The sequence below is a fragment of the Mobula birostris genome, chromosome 3 (genome assembly GCF_030028105.1).
Source record: "Mobula birostris isolate sMobBir1 chromosome 3, sMobBir1.hap1, whole genome shotgun sequence".
In the NCBI taxonomy this organism is placed as follows: domain Eukaryota; kingdom Metazoa; phylum Chordata; class Chondrichthyes; order Myliobatiformes; family Myliobatidae; genus Mobula; species Mobula birostris.
The window spans coordinates 227,891,535-227,907,841 of record NC_092372.1 but is presented as its reverse complement, the minus strand read 5'-3'; the positions used below and the strand labels follow the sequence as shown (position 1 = coordinate 227,907,841).

The 16,307-nt window shown below is 46.0% G+C and overlaps 1 protein-coding gene across 7 annotated transcripts in view; it reads right to left on the bottom strand.

Moving 5' to 3' along the window:
* The window catches only part of hsf1 (heat shock transcription factor 1), a 171,630-nt gene that overhangs the window by 103,970 nt on the left and 51,353 nt on the right, over nucleotides 1–16,307 (bottom strand). The window lies entirely within an intron of this gene.

Here is a 16,307-nt window from a genome sequence, read left to right as displayed (position 1 = left end):
GGTTGAGTGAACTCGGACTTTTTTCCTTGGAGCAATGGAGGTGACCTGATAGAGGTGTATAAGATGATGAGAGGCATTGATTATGTGGATAGTGAGAGGCTTTTTCCCAGGGCTGAAATGGCTGCCATGACGGGGCACAGGTTTAAGGTGCTTGGGAGTAGGTACAGAGGAGATGTCAGGGGTAAGTTTTTTTTATAACGCAGAGAGTAATGAATGCATGGAATGGGCTGCCAGCACCGGTGGTGGAGGTGAATACAATAAGGTCTTTTAAGAGACTTTTGGATAGGTACATGGAGCTTAGAAAAATAGAGAGCTATGGGTAACCCCAGTAATTTCTAAGGTAGGGACATGTTTGGCACAACTTCGTGGGCCAAAGGGTCTGTATTGTACTATAGGTTTTCTACGTTTCTATGTAAGAAATAGGGGAAAATTAGGCCATTCTGCCCATCAAGTCTTCCCCAACAATCCATCATGGCTAATCCACTTCCCTCTCAGTACCAATCTCCTACCTTTTCCCCTGTAACCTTTGACACCCTGACTAAACAAGAACCGATCGAACTCCAGCTAAATATACAAAATGACTTGGCCTCCACAGCCATCCATGGCAAAGAACTCCACTGACTAAAGGAATTCCTTCCTCATCTTTGCTCTAAATGTATGTCCCTATATTCTGAGGCTGTGCCCTCATGCCCTAGACTCATCCACTAAAGGAAACATTCTTTCAAGGTCTATTCTGTTTAGACCTTCCAGTATTTGATAGGTTTCTTTTTTTTTTAATTTTATTTTTATTTGGATAAGGAATTCACAAATATCATGTACTTTTTTCACACATATAACCTTTTCCATTTTTTTATATGTATAAAACTACAATTATTTATACATTCTTAAGTACACATTGAGATGATATAAAAGGAAAATAAACATTTAAATAGATAATTATGTACTGTGGTAAATCTAACCTATTAGGCTAAGTAATGGAATTAGTTGTTAAGAAAAATGGTAATAATAATTTCCATATAACCCTTCTGGGCCATTTCCACTGGTCCAAAATGTTGTATATAAGCCTATGTATCAACCATCGTAGGTGTTTATATCCTAATTTGTTCATGCTTGCTCCTGCCCGCAGACATAATTATCCAATCCCTATGTACTTACTTACTTAATTTTTTTTCATTTTTTTATCCCTTTCCCAAATCTTTCCCTTTACTTGTGTTAATTCTCTATTTTCCAAAAAAAAAAACAAAAAAAAACATTTAGACTAGGGGTGCTTACGTTATCAATATTACTGTGTTGATGAGAAGAGCAGTATAAATCATTAGGAGAGTCATCTAAAGTCTGCTCGCATTGGGGTTATATATTCAATCCATTTATTCCAGATTTGATAAAATTTTTCTTTTTGAGTTCTCAGGGAGTAAGTCAACTTTTCCATTTTAAATATTTCCAAGATAATTTCGTACCAATCTTCTAATGTAGGTGGTATTGGATTTAGCCATTTTCTAGTGATTGATTTCTTACTTGCCGCTAAGAGGGCCTGCAGCAACTTCATATCTTCCTTCTGTTCAAGAAACAATACATGCCCCAAATAGAGCGTCTCAAAGTTCAGAGGTATCTGGGACCTAAGTACCTTAACTAATGTTCTATGAATATCTTCCCAAAATAGACTTAATTTAGGGCAATCCCAAAAAATATGAAAATGATTTGCCTCCTTGGAGCCGCACCTTCTCCAACACATCACATTTGTATCTTTGTATTTTTCCTGATATGGGGTCTTGAAGTATCTTATAATGTTTTTCCAACAATGTTCTCTCCAAGTCAAAGAATTAGTCGAGGACCATTGAAAGCTGCAGATTTTCTCCCAAGCCTCCTCTGAAAGTACCAACCCCGCTTCTTTCTCCCACTTCTCTTTAATATACAGTGTATTTACATTTTTAGCATGGGAGAGTGCATTATATAATCGAGAAACTGATTTACTAGGTATTGAACTGCAAGCCGAATTCAAAATCTTGAAAAATTCTAATTCTACTGTTGATAGGTCTGTATATCTACAACTCTGGTTAACATAGTTTCGTACTTGAAGGTACCTAAAAAAGTCATTATGTTCTAGGCCATGTTTGTCCTGCAGGATTTGGAAACTTTGTAATACTCTTTTATCTATAAATGAGAGGTAGGTTGTAAGACCTTTCTTTATCCATAGCTCAAATCTTTTATCTCCTCTGTTGGGAAGGAATTCGGTATCATATGCACACTATCTAAAGAGTTTTAACATGTTATTAATTCCACATGAATTAACCACCTTCTGCCATACTTTTAATGTAAGATTTATCCAAGCGTTTTTAAATTTTTCCAACTGGGCCATCAATCCTTTGTCAGCTATTGAGGCCTGAAGAGGAAAACTGTCAACTAATCAAAATTCTATTTCCTTCCATCTAGCCTTATATTCCCTATTACACCAATATAACAGAGTGGTTATCTGTGAGGCATAAAAATAATTTCTCAGGCAAGGAAGAACCATACCTCCTCCTTCCTTCCCTAACTGTAAGGTGTTATATCGAATTCTAGGTTTCTTTCCTTGCCAAATGAAGCGGGAAATCCATTTGTCCCATTCCCTGAATTGATTATCATCCACCTCCACTGGTAAAGTACGGAAAAGATACAATAACCGAGGAAGAATATTCATCTTTATAGTATTTATCCTTGAATTTAAACTTAAAAAGGGGATAAGATTCCATCTATGCATATCTGCTTTTATCTCTGAGATTAATGGCCCATAATTTACCTGTGACAGTGTTGAAAGATCCTTCGGCAGGGTTATTCCTAAATATTTTAATGATTTAGCCTCCCACTTAAGATCATATGTATCCTGCAATTTTTTGGATGGTGTATAATTTAGGGACATAACTTGCGTTTTCTTTACATTTATTTTATAACCTGATATTTTCCCAAAGTCATCCAACAGTGTAAACAATCCTATAAATGATTTTTCTGGTTCACTCAGATAGACCAAAACATCATCTGCGAATAACGCCACTTTCTGTTCAATTCCTGCCACCTTGATACCTTTTACGATTTCGCTCTGTCTTATTAGTTGGGCAAGCGGTTCAATATATAGTGCAAAAAGGAGAGGAGAAATTGGGCATCCCTGTCTAGTGCCTCTCTCTAAGATGAAGGAGTCAGAGAGGTCCCCATTTATCTTAATTCGAGCTGTAGGGCTGTCATATAGAGTCTGAATTACTTTAATAAACTTTTCTTGAAAGCCGAATCTTCCTAACACTCTGTATAGGAATGCCCAACTAACCGAATCAAAAGCTTTCTCAGCGTCCAATCCTACTACCATTGTCTCTGTCTTGTTCTTATTAACCTGTTCTAATATGTGCAGAGTTCTGCTTATGTTGTCCTGTGTTTGTCTTTGTTGAATAAATCCAGTCTGGACTAAGTGGATTAGGCCAGGTAAAAGCTTTTCCAATCTGCGCGCTAATATAGATGTAAATAGTTTGTAATCTAAATTAAGAACACTAATTGGCCGATAATTGCCACATTCTAGTTTATCTTTACCCTCTTTAGGAATAACTGAAATAATCGCTTCTTTCCAGGAAGGTGGAGTTTCTCCTCTCTGCAAGATCCAATTAAAGGTGTTAAGTAGTAATGGGGCTAACTGTGTCTTCAGGGACTTGTACCACTCTGAGGTAAACCCATCAAAACCCGGGGACTTTCCAGCCTTTAACCTAGAGATGGCCACGTTCAGTTCTTTGACAGTTACTGGTTCTAATAAACTTTCATTTTGTAAATCTGTAAGTTTAGGTAGATCTAAAAAATTCAATAAACTGTCTATATAGGGCTCATTGGGGGCCCAGGGTTGGGAGTACAGCTCTCGATAATATGTTTCAAAACTCTCTTGAATTTTCCCTATTGTACTCTCCACAAGCTTTGTCTTTGGATTCTTTATTTTATGAATTGTATTGTCTGCTTGTTGTTTTTGTAATTTATATGCTAATAATCTAGCTGATTTACCTCCTACTTCATAATTCTTTTGTCTCAGGTAAAGAAAATTTCTTAGAGTTTCCAACGTATAAATATCGTCAATTTCACTTTGCAATTTCCTAATTTCTGTTTTCGATTTGAATTACTTTTGTTGCTATCTACAACTTGAAGTTGTTTTAATTTTCCTTGAAGGTCTACTAATTTTTGTGCATTGATTTTTTTCATGTGAGTGGTAATGGAAATAATTTTCCCTCTCAGTACAGCTTTCAATGTATCCCATAAGATCACTGGTGATGTTTCTCCCATGTCATTAAGGTCTAGATATTCTTTGATTTCTCCCCTTAATCTCTCCATTACTTGCGGGTTATTGAGTATATGTGAGTTTAGCCTCCATAGTGTTTTCCTCATTTTCCTTTCCAGGATTAGAGACATAGAGACTGGGCTATGATCCGACAGATCAATTGTTGCAATATTACAGTTTTTTATCCTGAGTCTATCTGTATTAAAGATAAAGAAATAGTCTATCCTTGAATAGGCTGAATGAGGGAAAGAGTAATATGTATAATCTTTACTAGTAGGGTGTAATTCCCTCCAGACATCTATAATTCCCAACTCCTCCATCAATGAATTCACTTTCCGAGTCAGAGGTTTATTCTGAGTAACTATTCTTGAAGAATCTAATATAGGATTTAATCTAATATTAAAATCCCCTCCACAAATTACTACCCCTTGAGAACTGACCATTAGGTCAAAAATGTGTCTATAAAATGACCATTCACAACCTGGAGAAGCATAAACATTCAGCAATGTTATTTCTGTACCTTCTATTCTTCCTGTGATTTTTACGAACCGTCCTTCTTTGTCTCTAGTCTCTGAAATATGTTCATAATTAAGAGTACTTGATATTAAAGTAGCTACCCTTCTTTTGTGACTCAATTTATATGATGAATAAAATACATGCTTAAAGCCCATTCTTTTTAATTTTCCATGTTCAGATTGGCTCATATGTGTTTCCTGGAGGAAAGCTATTTGTGCCCCCTCTTTTTTCAATTTAGACATAATCTTATTTCTTTTAATTGGATTCAAAACCCCATTAACATTATAGGAAATTATTTTTACCAATTCAGTTTGCATTTTTCTCTAGTAGAGAAAAAAACTCTCCTTTTCTAACCAAACAGTAAGCAATCCCTTCTCAACAGTAAACCAAGACATATAACCACACCCTAGACATTTTTGAACGTGCAACATTTTGAAAATTTTTCCCGACTTCCCACAGTGAGGCCTGAGCACCGACCCGCCTCAGTTCAGAGGGATAACCTCTATCTTCACCCTGTGTTAGAGGGCCCTCAGCAGTTTGAATAATCACAGAGAATTTTCTCCTATTTATGTCTCGACCATATTGCTATCATTCAAGTTATTCCGTCTAGTTTATTTTCAGTTACCAGTTTTCATTTTACCTTTAAGTCCGATTTACTCTTTTCAGTCATTTCTCTTAATTAATCTGTGTTCTCTGTACATTCACGTCTGAATATTTGCAGCTTTTCCTTGTAGTTTGACACTCTGGTTCATGTGGAGCGTCCTCGCCCCACTAACTGCCACGACTTCTGCCGAATCCTCTCCAGTCGCGACTCCGGTTGGGTGATAACTTTAATAGGTAGTCCCCGGTCCGCCAGGTCCAATGTTGCCTCCTCCACCGTAGCGTAAGTTTTTGTCCCTTCGTCGTAAAAGACTCTCAGCCAAGCTGGATACAGGGTCTGGAATCTGATGTTGTTTTCCTTCAGGACTCTCCGTGTTTCCGTATATTCCTTCCGTCTGGCAAGAATCCCCGGTGCGTAGTCGTGGTCTAAACTGATTTTACAGTTGTTCCACATGAAACCTTTCTTTCGCCATGCCCTTTTAAGCACCTCTTCCTTCGTTCTGTAACTGAGAAATCTGACCAGAATCGATCTGGGCTGGTCGCCTGCTGGAGGCTCTGGTGCCAACGCGCGGTGAGCTCTTTCTATCTGTAGGTCTTTTGCGGCCGGTATATCAATGTTCTCTCTAAGTAGCTTCTCCATGAAGGGAATCATCAATCCGGGTTTACCTTCAGTTCCTTCGGGAACTCCGTAAACCTTCACATTTTCCCTTCTCGAGCGGCCTTCTTGATCTATTAGTTTCCACTGTAGCTGGTCTTGCAGCTTCAGCATTTCTGCTATCACCTCCTCTGCATTTTGTAGCTTCTCTTCAATTCCAACAATCCTCGTTTCGGCTTCATCTATCCGCGAGTTAGTTTTTACTATTTCTCCTTTAATATCTTCCAGCTGTTTGCTGTTATCTTGTCGGAACTCGCGAATCTCTCTGAGAATCAAGGACAGAGTCACCGATTCCCCCTCATTATCTCCGTCCTGGCTTGCCGTGGGGGAGCTAGGCCCGTCGCCTTGCTGCGTCTCTTTATGTTTATCAGCCTTCGGAGCGGACTTTTTAATCTTGTTCTTAGACATCATCCTTGCCCCTTTTATTAATATAGTTATGCAATATTAAGTATTTGTCTAAATTCGATTATGGGGCAGTTTACCTTCTTTTTTGTCGAGAGACCTTTTCCTTACGCCGCCATTCCCTTGATCCAGTATTTGATAGGTTTCAATGAGATACCACACCACCCCATTCTTCTAAATTCCGGTGAGTGCAGGCCCAGAGCCATCAAATGTTTCTCATATGTGTACGGGGTCTTTCTTTTGTTACATTTAAAATGGCGACTTTGTTATGTTAATCTGGGGAATGCGGCTTTGTTGTGCTTTAACGCTGAAGAGAGTTTGCGCTAGCAGTTTGTTTTACTTTAAATTGAGATAGCAGGGTTCTATTAGCCAATGGGTGGTTATGTATCGTTTTGTTTTCGGATACCATGCTGTGTGATATGACTGTGGACTGAGTTTTGGCGGGGAGTCGGAGGAGAGACGAGGAGAACCGCGGACGTGCGGAGAGGCTCCGGTCGACTAAGGGTGGTCCCGAGCCGTGAGTCGATGGAATTCAGGTGGTCGTCTGAAGTCGAATTGAGCTCCAACGGTAGCGCGCGAAGAACTTGGACTTTGGACTTTGATAAGTGTTGGCGCCTTTTTTTTCCATTACTTTCCTCTCTGTATCAAATGTATATTAACGTCATAGAATTAGTAATATCTATAAAGTGTATTTGTTAAAATTTACTGGGTGTGCTGGCTGATTGATGTTGTGATTGATTCGGGCGGCCACCAACCCTGTGGGGAGTGTTGAGGCGGGTGCTGGGCTGGATTTCCCCTAGACATACACGAGCCAATATAACGGAACGTTACAAGTGGGGGCTCGTCCGGGATTTGGACTTTTCGGGAAAGTTGTACTTGTCGTTGTGGTAAGTGGTGTGAAGATGGATCGAGATAAGATTGTAAGTTGGTGTGAAATGGAGGAGGTACCGGTGAATCATGCGTGTGTGGTAAGCGGGGTCGATTATCACATTCTGGCAGAGGTACTGGTGCGAGGGTTGAGTTTGATTAAAGGTATTGGGTAGGTAGAACTTGTAGCTAGAAGGGGTGGGAAAGAACTGGAGGCTAGCTGGATATTGGTGTGGACGAGTGCCGACGTCATGACTTTAGAACTACCAGTGACAGTCCACGCCCCGGGGGAGGCGGGGCCATGGGGTCTCCATACCCTCCCCGAGGACGCAAGTGGGGAGGTGCCGGAGGAGGAGGAGCTAGATGAGGCCCCCAGCCGGGTGCCCGTAGCAAGAGGTGGAGGTGTGGAGTGGGAAGGTTTGGCCAGGCCCCACCCCCATGGACTTGATAAGACTGCCGAGTTAACGACTGCCATTACCTCCCTGGCGAGAAGGGTTGAGGGGCACCGCCCGAAGCTGAGAATTTTCTCGGGAGCCAGGCCCACCCCAGAAGGGGAGGATGACTATCCCAATTGTTAGAGGTGTGGCCAGTTTCGGATGAGGAAAAGAGACAGCGATTGGTGGAAAGCTTAAGGGGCGGGGCAGGGCAGCCCGGGTGGTCCGCGATCTGAGAGCGGCACGCCTCTTGGCTTCCCTATCGGAGTGTTTCGATGCTTAGGAGGAAGCGTTTGGACTGTCAGGAGATCCCTGGAGGCATTTAGCGGAGTTTCAACAGATGGGGCAGAGAAGAGGGGAAAAGCTCTCAGACTATGCTTTCAGGCTGGAAGGAAAGCTTACGGGGTTGCTGCGATGAGGGGTAGTGAGGGAGGACGAAGTGGCAGAGTTAAGGATGAGCCAGATATGTAACGGTTCCCGGGAGGATGACAGGGTGGCTTGGAGCGTACGGCAGTCATTTAAGCGGAGCCCCCCTCATTCGGACAGCTGATCCAAGAGGTACGGGCCGAGGAGTGTGCTTTGGGCCAACCAGCGGGCTTGGACCCTCAGGGACGGTCTTCAGCGGTTCAGGAGGTGGTAGTCGGGGTGAGACCAGAGAAATCCAAGGGGTCTCCGGGGGGCCGTATCGGGAGGAGAGAGGCGGCAAGTAGTGGATGCTATAACTGTGGGAGAGAGAGGCATTTCCGCCGGGAATGTGAGTGGCCGGGGGGTGTGCTACCGCTGTGGGGAAGCTGGCCACTTGTGAAAGGATTGTGAGAGACCAGTTGCACCGAGGGGGGAGGGCCCCTGGGCCACCAAGAAGGGAGAGGTGTCGGGAAACTTAGGAGAGGCTCAGTGAGGGAATGGACTGGAGACTCGGGAGGAACACGTTCTCAGAAAACTACTATGGAATCCCAGAAAGAACAAGCACAAATTCCTGATGGACTGGTGGGACCCCATTCCAGCGTGTCCCTACGGATAGAGGGAATCTTTGCGAAAGCCATCCTTGACACCGAGTTGCAGGTTACCTTACTGTACCGGTCGTTCTACAACAAATACCTGAAACATTTGGCAGTAACTCCGTTTAACGCATTGGAGATTTGGGGCATAAGTGATGGTGATTGCCTGTACGATGGATACTTGTCAGTGAGATTGGAATTTTCGGAGGGAGATGTGGGAGTATCGGAAGCCTTTGGGACGCCGGTGTTGGTTTGTCCGGACCCGGTGGAGACCAGTGGTGCTGCCCTGTTAGTGGGGACTAACTCCCCTCTGGTGCAACGGCTCTTGGGAGCCTGTAAGAAGAGGGGGGGCGGGGGAGAACTTTCTGGAGACCCTCTCGGTACACTCCATGTTCCAAGTGGTGTACGAAGGAGTGAGTGATCCCAGGGGCTGGATCCTGAGTGCAAACGAGGGACGGTGTGGTGCACTCAGGCGAGGCCTAAGGTGATACGGCCGGGGGAGGCGGCACTAGTGATGGGGACCCCCAGATTCCCCGGATTACCGCCGGGCGAGGCCCTGCTAGTAGACACCCCCGACAACCTGGAAAGGGAGTCTCAGTTCCCGGCTGGGGCGCTGGTGAGACCTGAATTGCAGAGGCCCTCAGCTGTACAGGCACGGCGGATGGGGGTGATGGTAAGGAATATAACAGAGAAGGAGATCACCTTTAAGCACGGGATGCCCCTCGCGCACTTGTTCCCGGTGACGGTGATGTCCAGCGCCCCCGTGAAGCCCACTGGAGGGAAACTATTGGGAAACGGGGGGCGGCTGACCGAGGAGGCCTTTAATTTTGAAAACTCCCCTGCACCGCCGGCGTATAAGAGCAGGCTGGTGGAGAAGATGCTGAAGTTAGGGGGTGTCTTTTCTCAGGACGAGTTTGATGTTGTAGGATGTTCCAAGAGCACTCGGCACACTATTCGGGTAACAAATGACACCCCGTTTAGAGAGAGGTTGCGGCGGTTGGCCCCAGCAGATGTGGAAGATGTGCAGCAGTTGAAAGATGCAGGGATTATTGCGGAGTCCCGAAGCCCCTATGCGTCCCCCATAGTGGTGGCAAGGAAGAAAAATGGGAAGGTACGCATGTGCGTGGACTATAGGACCCTGAACCGCCGCACTGTTCCCGACCAATATACGGTCCCAAGGGTGGAAGATGCCTTGGCCTGACCAATATACGGTCCCAAGGGTGGAAGATGCCTTGGTTCAGTGTATTGGATTTGCGGAGTGGGTATTACCAGATTCCGATGAGCGAGACTAATAAGGAGAAGACAGCCTTTATCTGCCCCCTGGGGTTTTTCCAGTTCGAACGAATGCCCCAAGGCATCTCAGGGGCCCCAGCCACCTTCCAGCAGCTCATGGAGCGGATAGTGGGGGACGTGAACCTGCTGGAGGTATTGGTGTACCTGGACGACCTGATAGTGTTTGGATCTACGTTGGAGGAACATGAGGAGCGGTTGCTGAAAGTGCTGAGTCGGCTGAAGGAAGAAGGATTAAAATTTTCCCTGGATAAATGTCAGTTCTGCAAGACGTCAGTCAGTTATGTCGAACACATAATTTCGTGAAATGGAGTGGCCACCGATCCGGGTAAGATAGCAGCAGTCACCACCTGGCCGAGACCTCAGAAGGTGAGCGCCTTATGCTCGTTTTTGGGGTTTTGCGGATATTACCGGCGGTTCGTGAAAGGATATGCGAAAATGAGTCATCCATTGAACCAGCTGCTGTGTGGTTATCCACCTGTGGGGAGGAGGAGGAAGGGAGATCGAGGGTCGGAGGTAGGAGGATACTTGAACCCGGGAGAGCCTTTTGGATTGAGGTGGGATGATCAATGTGAGGAGGCGTTCAAATCTCTAAAAAGGGCGCTGACACAGGCCCCAGTGTTGGCTTTTGCTGATCCCCGGAAGCCGTATGTTCTACACACTGATGCCAGTCACGACGGTCTGGGGGCTGTTCTGTACCAGGAACAGGGAAACGGATTGAGGCCAGTGGCATTTGTCAGTCGGAGTTTGTCGCCATCTGAGAGAAACTATCCCACTCACAAGCTGGAGTTCTTGGCGTTGAAATGGGCGGTGGTGGACAAGTTGAGTGACTACCTATATGGGGCCCAGTTTGAGGTGAGAACTGATAACAACCCCCTCACTTATATCCTGACCTCGGCGAAGCTGGATGCTACTGGGCACCGGTGGTTAGCAGCCTTGTCTGCCTATGAGTTCAGCCTGAAGTACCGCCCGGGGAGTCGGAACATCGATGCAGATACCCTGTCTCGTCGGGCACGGCCGAGGAGTGGAAAAGTGTCCCCGCCCAGGGAGTAAGGGCCACGTGTCAAGTTGGGAGTGACGGGGAAGTAGGAGAACAGATGGGAACGGATCGAGCAGTAGATCAACTGGGAGCTGACGATGACGCGCTACCCACTGTTTACTGTAGTGTGTCTGCTCTGAGGAACAGGCAGCTGCCGGAGTTGACCCAAGCATTGGCACTATCTGGTATGCGGTTAGCCAGGGTGATATGGGGCAGGTGGAGAAGGCGAAACATGCCTCCGTTCCCCTACTACTGAAGGAGTGGTCCCGGTTGAAGCTGAAGAACCACGTCCTGTAACGGGTCACGTCGCCTCCGGACCACCCCCGGCGCTGGCAGCTGGTCATGCCTGAGAAGTATCGGACGACTGTGCTCCAGGCTCTACATGATGATTCCGGGCACTTCGGGGTAGAGAAGACCTATGGATTAGTCAAGAACCGGTTTTACTGGCCCCGGATGAGGGGGGAGGTGGAAGAATACTGTAAGACCTGTAGCTGTTGCGTCAGGAGGAAGACCTTGCCTGTGCAGGCGGCCCCGTTATCCCACTTGCAGAGTGCGGGACCCATGGACCTGGTGTGTATGGATTCCTGTCTATTGAGCCAGACACCAGCAATACCGCGAATGTCTTGGTCCTCACAGATCACTACACTAGATATGCGCAGTCTTTTCCTACTAAGGATCAGAAAGCGACTACAGTGGTGAAGGTGTTATGGGAGAAGTACTTTGTTCATTATGGCCTTCCCCGGCGGATCCACAGTGATCAGGGACAGGACTTCGAGAGCAGGCTTATACATGAATTGCTGGATATGCTTGGGGTTGAAAAGTCCAGAACCACCCCCTATCACTCGCAGGGTGATCCTCAACCCGAAAGATTTAACCGGACCCTGCTGGACATGCTCGGCACCTTGGAGATTGGACAGAAGAGTAAGTGGAGTCAGCACATTACCCATTTGGTTCATTGTTACAATTGTACTCGCAATGATGCTACAGGGTACTCGCCCTACTATCTGATGTTCGGACGGGAAGTGAGGTTGCCCATTGATCTGTGTTTTGGGACTGAAGCGGGGGAAATACCTTCGAAGCCATGTCTGAAGTACGTGTCTGATATGAGGAGAGAGTTGAAAAGGGCGTACGAGTTGGCTGAGGTGGCAGCCACCAAGCAGAACCAGCGGAATAAAAGGAGGTATGATCAGAAGGTAAAGTTCGTCCAGCTATTGCCGGGAGACCAAGTCCTTATCCGGAATTTAGGACTACAGGGTAAGCACAAGTTGGCGGACCGTTGGGTAGCCACTCCCTATGTGGTGGAGAGTCAGATGCCGAATCTCCCGGTTTACCGGGTGAGACCCGAGGACGGGAAGGGGCCTGTCAAGGTACTCCATCAGAACCACCTGTTGCCTCTGGATCGAGAGGTGAAGATGAACCCAGAGCCCGAACGGGAGTTTACTCCTATTATGAGGACTCTGCGAGGGCGCGGGGCGAGGGAAAAGCCCGCTGCGAAGAAAACGGGGCGGGTCCCCACCTTGAGAAGGGATACGTCATCGGAAGATGATGATTCGGACGTGTGGTACCTGCTTCCGTTCGCTGATTCCCCAGTGCCGGGAGAAGAGACTCCTGGCCCTTCCATCACTGAGTCAGGGGAACCGAGGGAGGGTGTTGCAGAGCCGCCTGTGTTACAGCCGAAATTAGGGGAGGAGAGGGTGGAGGCAAAACCCGAGCCAGAGGGCTCACAGGAGAGGGATCCCGGTGAAGGGGAAGGTCCGACAGATAGGCCCGAGGGGTCAACTGGGGTGTCTAAACAGGGAGAGTCAGCAGAGGAAGTACAGAGGCCTCAGAGGAGTAGGCATCCCCCAGAAAGACTAACTTATATAGCGCTGGGAGAGCAGGGTGTGATCTCCACTGCCCTGCAAAGTTATGTCACTGCTTTATGCACCTGGGTTGGGTTTTGTGTTTTACAAGGAGCACTGGTGAACTCTGTTAACGTCATGAGGGCATGACTTTTTGTGGTGGGGGGAGAGTGTACGGGGTCTTTCTTTCGTGACATTTAAAATGGCGACTTTGTTATGTTAATCTGGGGAATGCGGCTTTGTTGTGCTTTAACGCTGAAGAGAGTTTGCGCTAGCAGTTTGTTTTACTTTAAATTGAGATAGCAGGGTTCTATTAGCCAATGGGTGGTTATGTATCGTTTTGTTTTCGGATACCACGCTGTATGATATGACTGTGGACTGAGTTTTGGCGGGGAGTCGGAGGAGAGACGAGGAGAACCGCGGACGTACGAAGAGGCTCTGGTCGATCACTAAGAGTGGTCCCGAGCCGTGAGTCGACGGAATTTGGGTGGTCGTCTGAAGTCGAATTGAGCTCCAACGGTAGTGCACGAAGAACTTGGACTTTGGACTTTGATAAGTGTTAGTGCCTTTTTTTTTCATTACTTTCCTCTCTGTATCAAATGTATATTAATGTCATAGAATTAGTAATATCTATAAAGTGTATTTGTTAAAATTTACTGGGTGTGCTGGCTGATTGATGTTGTGATTGATTCGGGCGGCCACCAACCCTGTGGGGAGTGTTGAGGTGGGTGCTGGGCTGGATTTCCCCCAGACATACACGAGCCAATATAACGGAATGCTACATATGCTAACCCTTTCATTCCCGGAATCATTCATACTGGAAATAACTTGCTGCCTATTTTCAGCCTCCAATGCTTTAGAAATCTTTTCAACTGCATCCCTGTTCAGTCAAGATAAAAGAAACTAATTATTTTGTCCAAATTCTTCGCGTCATGTAGAGAACAGTTTCTAAATAAACCAGTCACCAAAAAGCAATTTAAAATTTGGACACTGAAACTGAGAATGCTTTGCAAATTGGCAGACGATACAACCATTGATGGTAGAATCTCAGGTGGTGACGAGAGGGCGTACAGGAGTGAGATATGCCAACTAGTGGAGTGGTGTTGCAGCAGCAACAACCTGGCACTCAAAGTCAGTAAGACGAAAGAGCTGATTGCGGTCTTCAGGAAGGGTAAGATGAAGGAACACATACCGATCCTCAAAGAGGGATCAGAAGTGAAGAGAGTGAGCAGTTTCAAGTTCCTGGGTGTCAAGATCTCTAAGGATCTAACCTGGTCCCAACATATTGATGTAGTTATAAAGAAGGCAAGACAGTGGCTATACTTTATTAGCAGTTTGAAGAGATTTGGCACGTCAACAAATACACTCAAAAGCTTCTATAGAGGTACCGTGGAGAACATTTTGACAGGCTGCATCACTGTCCGTATGGAGAGGCTACTGCACAGGACCGAAAGAAACTGCAGAAGGTCGTAAATCTAGTCAGCGGCCATTATTAAGGGCCTCCAGCACACAGGGCATGCCCTTTTTTCTCACTGTTACCATCAGGTAGGAGGTACAGAAGCCTGAAGGCACACACTCAGCCATCCAGGAACAGCTTCTTCCCTTCTGCCATCCGATTCTTAACTGAACATTAACAAACCTCACTTTTATAAAAATATACAGTATTTCCGTTTTTGCAAATTTTTAAATCTATTCAATATATGTAATTGATTTACTTGTTTATCGATTATTATTGTTATTTATTATTTTTTTCTCTCTGCTAGATTATGTATTGCATTGAACCGTTGCTGCTAAGTTAACAAATTTCACGTCACATGCCAGTGATAATAAATCTGATTCTGAAGCTCAAAGTAAATTTATTATCAAAGTATGTCACTATATGTTACCATATACTATCCTGAGGTTCATTTTATTGCAGACATTCACAGTAGATTAAAAGAAACACAATGGAAACAATCTCACAGGTCTCAAGCTGCAAATAATCATTCCACAGATCAGATTCGGTTCAAAAGGCAATTTGTCTCCATGCACCTGGGGGCAGTCTTCACTTCCCTGCTCTTGACTTTCAATATTTCAACCTCTCACTTTTCATTTGATAAGAATCTTACTCCTCGTGAGAGTTGCGGTAAGACAAGGTCTAAATACAACATACAGGTGAGGATGATTGCAGTGTTATGTAGTCAAACCCAGACAAGAGAACAATAATTCCTTATAGGACCTCTGTCCTTATAGTCGGTGTGTACATTCCCCCCAGCACTAATGCTAAGGAGGCGCTGTGAACTGTATGGGGCTATTAGCGAACTGCAGAACGCACACCCTGATGGTCTGTTTATTGTCGCCGGAGATTATAACCACGCGAACTTTAAGTCAGTGCTCCCCAAGTTTCATCAGTATGTGGACTTTGCAATGAGAGGGGATTTCGCGTTGGACCTTGTTTACACAAACATTCCCGACGCGTACCAGCGGAGCCCCGCCCCCACCTCGGTTACTCAGACCACATCTGTTATGCTAATCCCAGCATACAGACCGCTCGTCAGACGCTCCAGACCAGTTCAGAAGCAGGTGAAAACCTGGCCAGCAGGAGCCATCTCTGCTCTCCAAGACTGCTTTGAGCACACTGACTGGCACGTGTTCAGGGAGGCTGCAACCGATAGTGACTCTACCAACGTAGAGTACACGGCATCAGTGACTAGCTACATCAGCAAGTGCATTCATGACGTCACTGTGTCCAAGACCATCAGTACACGCGCTAACCAGAAGCCATGGATGACCGCGGAGGTGCGTGCGCTGCTGAGGACCCGTGACTCTGCCTTCAGAGCAGGCGACAAGGCAGCCCTAACAACAGCGAGGGCCAAACTGTCCTGGGCCATCAGAGAGGCAAAGCGTGCACATGCCCAGCGAATCCACAGCCACTTCCAGGACAGCGGCGACACGCGGCACATGTGGAAGGGCATTCAGGACATCACCAACTACAAGACAACGCCACCTGCCTGTGCTGGTGATGCCTCCCTCCCAGATGCATTGAATAACTTCTACGCTCATTTTGAGGCAGAAAATGAAGTGGCGGCAGGGACGACCACCCCTCCTCCAAACAACCAGGTGCTGTGTCTGACCGTGGCCGATGTGAGGAGAACCCTGTGCAGGGTCAACCCAGGGAAGGCTGCTGGACCAGACAATATTCCTGGCAGAGTGCTTAGAGGATGTGCAGACCAGCTAGCTGAGATTCTTACTGACATCTTCAACATCTCCCTGAGCAGCGCCATCATTCCTACGTGCTTCAAGGCCGCCACCATCGTCCCCGTGCCAAAGTCGTCTTTAGTATCCTGCCTCAACGACTACCGTCCCGTCGCACTCACATCCATCATCATGAAGTGTTTCGAGAGGCT